We start from the raw sequence: 8,014 nt of genomic DNA on the forward strand, positions 1-8,014 counted from the left end.
CGGAATTCTGCAAATTGCTGCCTTTGCTCTTGAAAGGATGTCATCAGGTGGGTGTTTTGGTGTCATACACTGAAAACAGAGCAGAAACTCTGAAATATTCCCATGATATGCATGGTCCCTGCCCCAAAGCACCATGACTCAGCCTAAGGAGATCTGCAGCTTATTTTTTTGTACTGCCAGCAGATTGTGGAAGTACAGTATAAAAACCATCCTTATGGAGAGATCTTGGTATTTTAGGCTTAGTCTAAGTGTCTCAAGTAGCTGGGGTTTTTGCTTGGGCCTAATCCATACGGTCTTATGGCTTTCCTCCTAGTCTGAAGACGAATGTGCTAGAAACTATAAAGCAAAAACATGTCCTGCAGCCTAGCCTTGCCTTGCCCGTCCTTGCCTGTCCTAGCCTTGCCTTATGTCCTTCTCATCCTGTTCTCTGTCCCATCCTCTCTCACTAACCCCTCGTCTGGCTGCATGTCTCTTCTTTCCTTTTCTCTCACTCTCCTGCTTCCTGCCTCTTTTCTTGCAATTCCTCCATCTCACTCCTGCAGCCCAACACTACTTTTTATTCTTCCTTCCCTTTCTCCTGCTCCCTTCGCTTTCTCCCTCTGTCCCATATCTTTCTACCCGACTTGTCTCTTGCAGACTTTGGGCCAAACTGGCCCCAAGTCTGGGCATGGTTTGACAAGTTTTCAGAGGCCTGGCTGGTGGCAGCAGGGACACCAGGCAGTGACAGGCCCGGGGCTGACAGGCTCCCCATCCCCTAGGGGGCGCCTGGCTGCCACACCCAGCTGACATAGAACCTTTGTCACAATGCCCGCTACCGTGGCGAGGATGCAGTGGCTCTGCAGGTGACAGGGACACTGCAGGACTTGGTGTCAGCTCAGCAATTTCTCACTTCCCCTAAGAAGCGGAATTCTGCAAATTGCTGCCTTTGCTCTTGAAAGGATGTCATCAGGTGGGTGTTTTGGTGTCATACACTGAAAACAGAGCAGAAACTCTGAAATATTCCCATGATATGCATGGTCCCTGCCCCAAAGCACCATGACTCAGCCTAAGGAGATCTGCAGCTTATTTTTTTGTACTGCCAGCAGATTGTGGAAGTACAGTATAAAAACCATCCTTATGGAGAGATCTTGGTATTTTAGGCTTAGTCTAAGTGTCTCAAGTAGCTGGGGTTTTTGCTTGGGCCTAATCCATACGGTCTTATGGCTTTCCTCCTAGTCTGAAGACGAATGTGCTAGAAACTATAAAGCAAAAACATGTCCTGCAGCCTAGCCTTGCCTTGCCTGTCCTTGCCTGTCCTAGCCTTGCCTTATGTCCTTCTCATCCTGTTCTCTGTCCCATCCTCTCTCACTAACCCCTCGTCTGGCTGCATGTCTCTTCTTTCCTTTTCTCTCACTCTCCTGCTTCCTGCCTCTTTTCTTGCAATTCCTCCATCTCACTCCTGCAGCCCAACACTACTTTTTATTCTTCCTTCCCTTTCTCCTGCTCCCTTCGCTTTCTCCCTCTGTCCCATATCTTTCTACCCGACTTGTCTCTTGCAGACTTTGGGCCAAACTGGGCCCAAGTCTGGGCATGGTTTGACAAGTTTTCAGAGGCCTGGCTGGTGGCAGCAGGGACACCAGGCAGTGACAGGCCCGGGGCTGACAGGCTCCCCATCCCCTAGGGGGCGCCTGGCTGCCACACCCAGCTGACATAGAACCTTTGTCACAATGCCCGCTACCGTGGCGAGGATGCGGTGGCTCTGCAGGTGACAGGGACACTGCAGGACTTGGTGTCAGCTCAGCAATTTCTCACTTCCCCTAAGAAGCGGAATTCTGCAAATTGCTGCCTTTGCTCTTGAAAGGATGTCATCAGGTGGGTGTTTTGGTGTCATACACTGAAAACAGAGCAGAAACTGTGAAATATTCCCATGATATGCATGGTCCCTGCCCCAAAGCACCATGACTCAGCCTAAGGAGATCTGCAGCTTATTTTTTTGTACTGCCAGCAGATTGTGGAAGTACAGTATAAAAACCATCCTTATGGAGAGATCTTGGTATTTTAGGCTTAGTCTAAGTGTCTCAAGTAGCTGGGGTTTTTGCTTGGGCCTAATCCGTACGGTCTTATGGCTTTCCTCCTAGTCTGAAGACGAATGTGCTAGAAACTATAAAGCAAAAACATGTCCTGCAGCCTAGCCTTGCCTTGCCTGTCCTTGCCTGTCCTAGCCTTGCCTTATGTCCTTCTCATCCTGTTCTCTGTCCCATCCTCTCTCACTAAGCCCTCGTCTGGCTGCATGTCTCTTCTTTCCTTTTCTCTCACTCTCCTGCTTCCTGCCTCTTTTCTTGCAATTCCTCCATCTCACTCCTGCAGCCCAACACTACTTTTTATTCTTCCTTCCCTTTCTCCTGCTCCCTTCGCTTTCTCCCTCTGTCCCATATCTTTCTACCCGACTTGTCTCTTGCAGACTTTGGGCCAAAATGGCCCCAAGTCTGGGCATGGTTTGACAAGTTTTCAGAGGCCTGGCTGGTGGCAGCAGGGACACCAGGCAGTGACAGGCCCGGGGCTGACAGGCTCCCCATCCCCTAGGGGGCGCCTGGCTGCCACACCCAGCTGACATAGAACCTTTGTCACAATGCCCGCTACCGTGGCGAGGATGCGGTGGCTCTGCAGGTGACAGGGACACTGCAGGACTTGGTGTCAGCTCAGCAATTTCTCACTTCCCCTAAGAAGCGGAATTCTGCAAATTGCTGCCTTTGCTCTTGAAAGGATGTCATCAGGTAGGTGTTTTGGTGTCATACACTGAAAACAGAGCAGAAACTCTGAAATATTCCCATGATATGCATGGTCCCTGCCCCAAAGCACCATGACTCAGCCTAAGGAGATCTGCAGCTTATTTTTTTGTACTGCCAGCAGATTGTGGAAGTACAGTATTAAAAACCATCCTTATGGAGAGATCTTGGTATTTTAGGCTTAGTCTAAGTGTCTCAAGTAGCTGGGGTTTTTGCTTGGGCCTAATCCATACGGTCTTATGGCTTTCCTCCTAGTCTGAAGACGAATGTGCTAGAAACTATAAAGCAAAAACATGTCCTGCAGCCTAGCCTTGCCTTGCCCGTCCTTGCCTGTCCTAGCCTTGCCTTATGTCCTTCTCATCCTGTTCTCTGTCCCATCCTCTCTCACTAAGCCCTCGTCTGGCTGCATGTCTCTTCTTTCCTTTTCTCTCACTCTCCTGCTTCCTGCCTCTTTTCTTGCAATTCCTCCATCTCACTCCTGCAGCCCAACACTACTTTTTATTCTTCCTTCCCTTTCTCCTGCTCCCTTCGCTTTCTCCCTCTGCCCCATATCTTTCTTCCCGACTTGTCTCTTGGAGACTTTGGGCCAAACTGGCCCCAAGTCTGGGCATGGTTTGACAAGTTTTCAGAGGCCTGGCTGGTGGCAGCAGGGACACCAGGCAGTGACAGGCCCGGGGCTGACAGGCTCCCCATCCCCTAGGGGGCGCCTGGCTGCCACACCCAGCTGACATAGAACCTTTGTCACAATGCCCGCTACCGTGGCGAGGATGCGGTGGCTCTGCAGGTGACAGGGACACTGCAGGACTTGGTGTCAGCTCAGCAATTTCTCACTTCCCCTAAGAAGCGGAATTCTGCAAATTGCTGCCTTTGCTCTTGAAAGGATGTCATCAGGTGGGTGTTTTGGTGTCATACACTGAAAACAGAGCAGAAACTGTGAAATATTCCCATGATATGCATGGTCCCTGCCCCAAAGCACCATGACTCAGCCTAAGGAGATCTGCAGCTTATTTTTTTGTACTGCCAGCAGATTGTGGAAGTACAGTATTAAAAACCATCCTTATGGAGAGATCTTGGTATTTTAGGCTTAGTCTAAGTGTCTCAAGTAGCTGGGGTTTTTGCTTGGGCCTAATCCATACGGTCTTATGGCTTTCCTCCTAGTCTGAAGACGAATGTGCTAGAAACTATAAAGCAAAAACATGTCCTGCAGCCTAGCCTTGCCTTGCCTGTCCTTGCCTGTCCTAGCCTTGCCTTACGTCCTTCTCATCCTGTTCTCTGTCCCATCCTCTCTCACTAAGCCCTCGTCTGGCTGCATGTCTCTTCTTTCCTTTTCTCTCACTCTCCTGCTTCCTGCCTCTTTTCTTGCAATTCCTCCATCTCACTCCTGCAGCCCAACACTACTTTTTATTCTTCCTTCCCTTTCTCCTGCTCCCTTCGCTTTCTCCCTCTGTCCCATATCTTTCTACCCGACTTGTCTCTTGCAGACTTTGGGCCAAACTGGCCCCAAGTCTGGGCATGGTTTGACAAGTTTTCAGAGGCCTGGCTGGTGGCAGCAGGGACACCAGGCAGTGACAGGCCCGGGGCTGACAGGCTCCCCATCCCCTAGGGGGCGCCTGGCTGCCACACCCAGCTGACATAGAACCTTTGTCACAATGCCCGCTACCGTGGCGAGGATGCGGTGGCTCTGCAGGTGACAGGGACACTGCAGGACTTGGTGTCAGCTCAGCAATTTCTCACTTCCCCTAAGAAGCGGAATTCTGCAAATTGCTGCCTTTGCTCTTGAAAGGATGTCATCAGGTGGGTGTTTTGGTGTCATACACTGAAAACAGAGCAGAAACTGTGAAATATTCCCATGATATGCATGGTCCCTGCCCCAAAGCACCATGACTCAGCCTAAGGAGATCTGCAGCTTATTTTTTTGTACTGCCAGCAGATTGTGGAAGTACAGTATAAAAACCATCCTTATGGAGAGATCTTGGTATTTTAGGCTTAGTCTAAGTGTCTCAAGTAGCTGGGGTTTTTGCTTGGGCCTAATCCGTACGGTCTTATGGCTTTCCTCCTAGTCTGAAGACGAATGTGCTAGAAACTATAAAGCAAAAACATGTCCTGCAGCCTAGCCTTGCCTTGCCTGTCCTTGCCTGTCCTAGCCTTGCCTTATGTCCTTCTCATCCTGTTCTCTGTCCCATCCTCTCTCACTAAGACCTCGTCTGGCTGCATGTCTCTTCTTTCCTTTTCTCTCACTCTCCTGCTTCCTGCCTCTTTTCTTGCAATTCCTCCATCTCACTCCTGCAGCCCAACACTACTTTTTATTCTTCCTTCCCTTTCTCCTGCTCCCTTCGCTTTCTCCCTCTGTCCCCTATCTTTCTTCCCGACTTGTCTCTTGCAGACTTTGGGCCAAACTGGCCCCAAGTCTGGGCATGGTTTGACAAGTTTTCAGAGGCCTGGCTGGTGGCAGCAGGGACACCAGGCAGTGACAGGCCCGGGGCTGACAGGCTCCCCATCCCCTAGGGGGCGCCTGGCTGCCACACCCAGCTGACATAGAACCTTTGTCACAATGCCCGCTACCGTGGCGAGGATGCGGTGGCTCTGCAGGTGACAGGGACACTGCAGGACTTGGTGTCAGCTCAGCAATTTCTCACTTCCCCTAAGAAGCGGAATTGTGCAAATTGCTGCCTTTGCTCTTGAAAGGATGTCATCAGGTAGGTGTTTTGGTGTCATACACTGAAAACAGAGCAGAAACTCTGAAATATTCCCATGATATGCATGGTCCCTGCCCCAAAGCACCATGACTCAGCCTAAGGAGATCTGCAGCTTATTTTTTTGTACTGCCAGCAGATTGTGGAAGTACAGTATTAAAAACCATCCTTATGGAGAGATCTTGGTATTTTAGGCTTAGTCTAAGTGTCTCAAGTAGCTGGGGTTTTTGCTTGGGCCTAATCCATACGGTCTTATGGCTTTCCTCCTAGTCTGAAGACGAATGTGCTAGAAACTATAAAGCAAAAACATGTCCTGCAGCCTAGCCTTGCCTTGCCCGTCCTTGCCTGTCCTAGCCTTGCCTTATGTCCTTCTCATCCTGTTCTCTGTCCCATCCTCTCTCACTAACCCCTCGTCTGGCTGCATGTCTCTTCTTTCCTTTTCTCTCACTCTCCTGCTTCCTGCCTCTTTTCTTGCAATTCCTCCATCTCACTCCTGCAGCCCAACACTACTTTTTATTCTTCCTTCCCTTTCTCCTGCTCCCTTCGCTTTCTCCCTCTGCCCCATATCTTTCTTCCCGACTTGTCTCTTGGAGACTTTGGGCCAAACTGGCCCCAAGTCTGGGCATGGTTTGACAAGTTTTCAGAGGCCTGGCTGGTGGCAGCAGGGACACCAGGCAGTGACAGGCCCGGGGCTGACAGGCTCCCCATCCCCTAGGGGGCGCCTGGCTGCCACACCCAGCTGACATAGAACCTTTGTCACAATGCCCGCTACCGTGGCGAGGATGCGGTGGCTCTGCAGGTGACAGGGACACTGCAGGACTTGGTGTCAGCTCAGCAATTTCTCACTTCCCCTAAGAAGCGGAATTCTGCAAATTGCTGCCTTTGCTCTTGAAAGGATGTCATCAGGTGGGTGTTTTGGTGTCATACACTGAAAACAGAGCAGAAACTGTGAAATATTCCCATGATATGCATGGTCCCTGCCCCAAAGCACCATGACTCAGCCTAAGGAGATCTGCAGCTTATTTTTTTGTACTGCCAGCAGATTGTGGAAGTACAGTATAAAAACCATCCTTATGGAGAGATCTTGGTATTTTAGGCTTAGTCTAAGTGTCTCAAGTAGCTGGGGTTTTTGCTTGGGCCTAATCCGTACGGTCTTATGGCTTTCCTCCTAGTCTGAAGACGAATGTGCTAGAAACTATAAAGCAAAAACATGTCCTGCAGCCTAGCCTTGCCTTGCCTGTCCTTGCCTGTCCTAGCCTTGCCTTACGTCCTTCTCATCCTGTTCTCTGTCCCATCCTCTCTCACTAAGCCCTCGTCTGGCTGCATGTCTCTTCTTTCCTTTTCTCTCACTCTCCTGCTTCCTGCCTCTTTTCTTGCAATTCCTCCATCTCACTCCTGCAGCCCAACACTACTTTTTATTCTTCCTTCCCTTTCTCCTGCTCCCTTCGCTTTCTCCCTCTGTCCCATATCTTTCTACCCGACTTGTCTCTTGCAGACTTTGGGCCAAACTGGCCCCAAGTCTGGGCATGGTTTGACAAGTTTTCAGAGGCCTGGCTGGTGGCAGCAGGGACACCAGGCAGTGACAGGCCCGGTGCTGACAGGCTCTCCATCCCCTAGGGGGCGCCTGGCTGCCACACCCAGCTGACATAGAACCTTTGTCACAATGCCCGCTACCGTGGCGAGGATGCGGTGGCTCTGCAGGTGACAGGGACACTGCAGGACTTGGTGTCAGCTCAGCAATTTCTCACTTCCCCTAAGAAGCGGAATTCTGCAAATTGCTGCCTTTGCTCTTGAAAGGATGTCATCAGGTGGGTGTTTTGGTGTCATACACTGAAAACAGAGCAGAAACTGTGAAATATTCCCATGATATGCATGGTCCCTGCCCCAAAGCACCATGACTCAGCCTAAGGAGATCTGCAGCTTATTTTTTTGTACTGCCAGCAGATTGTGGAAGTACAGTATAAAAACCATCCTTATGGAGAGATCTTGGTATTTTAGGCTTAGTCTAAGTGTCTCAATTAGCTGGGGTTTTTGCTTGGGCCTAATCCATACGGTCTTATGGCTTTCCTCCTAGTCTGAAGACGAATGTGCTAGAAACTATAAAGCAAAAACATGTCCCGCAGCCTAGCCTTGCCTTGCCTGTCCTTGCCTGTCCTAGCCTTGCCTTATGTCCTTCTCATCCTGTTCTCTGTCCCATCCTCTCTCACTAAGCCCTCGTCTGGCTGCATGTCTCTTCTTTCCTTTTCTCTCACTCTCCTGCTTCCTGCCTCTTTTCTTGCAATTCCTCCATCTCACTCCTGCAGCCCAACACTACTTTTTATTCTTCCTTCCCTTTCTCCTGCTCCCTTCGCTTTCTCCCTCTGTCCCATATCTTTCTACCCGACTTGTCTCTTGCAGACTTTGGGCCAAACTGGCCCCAAGTCTGGGCATGGTTTGACAAGTTTTCAGAGGCCTGGCTGGTGGCAGCAGGGACACCAGGCAGTGACAGGCCCGGGGCTGACAGGCTCCCCATCCCCTAGGGGGCGCCTGGCTGCCACACCCAGCTGACATAGAACC

The sequence above is a fragment of the Columba livia genome, unplaced genomic scaffold (assembly GCF_036013475.1).
Source record: "Columba livia isolate bColLiv1 breed racing homer unplaced genomic scaffold, bColLiv1.pat.W.v2 Scaffold_148, whole genome shotgun sequence".
NCBI lineage: Eukaryota > Metazoa > Chordata > Aves > Columbiformes > Columbidae > Columba > Columba livia.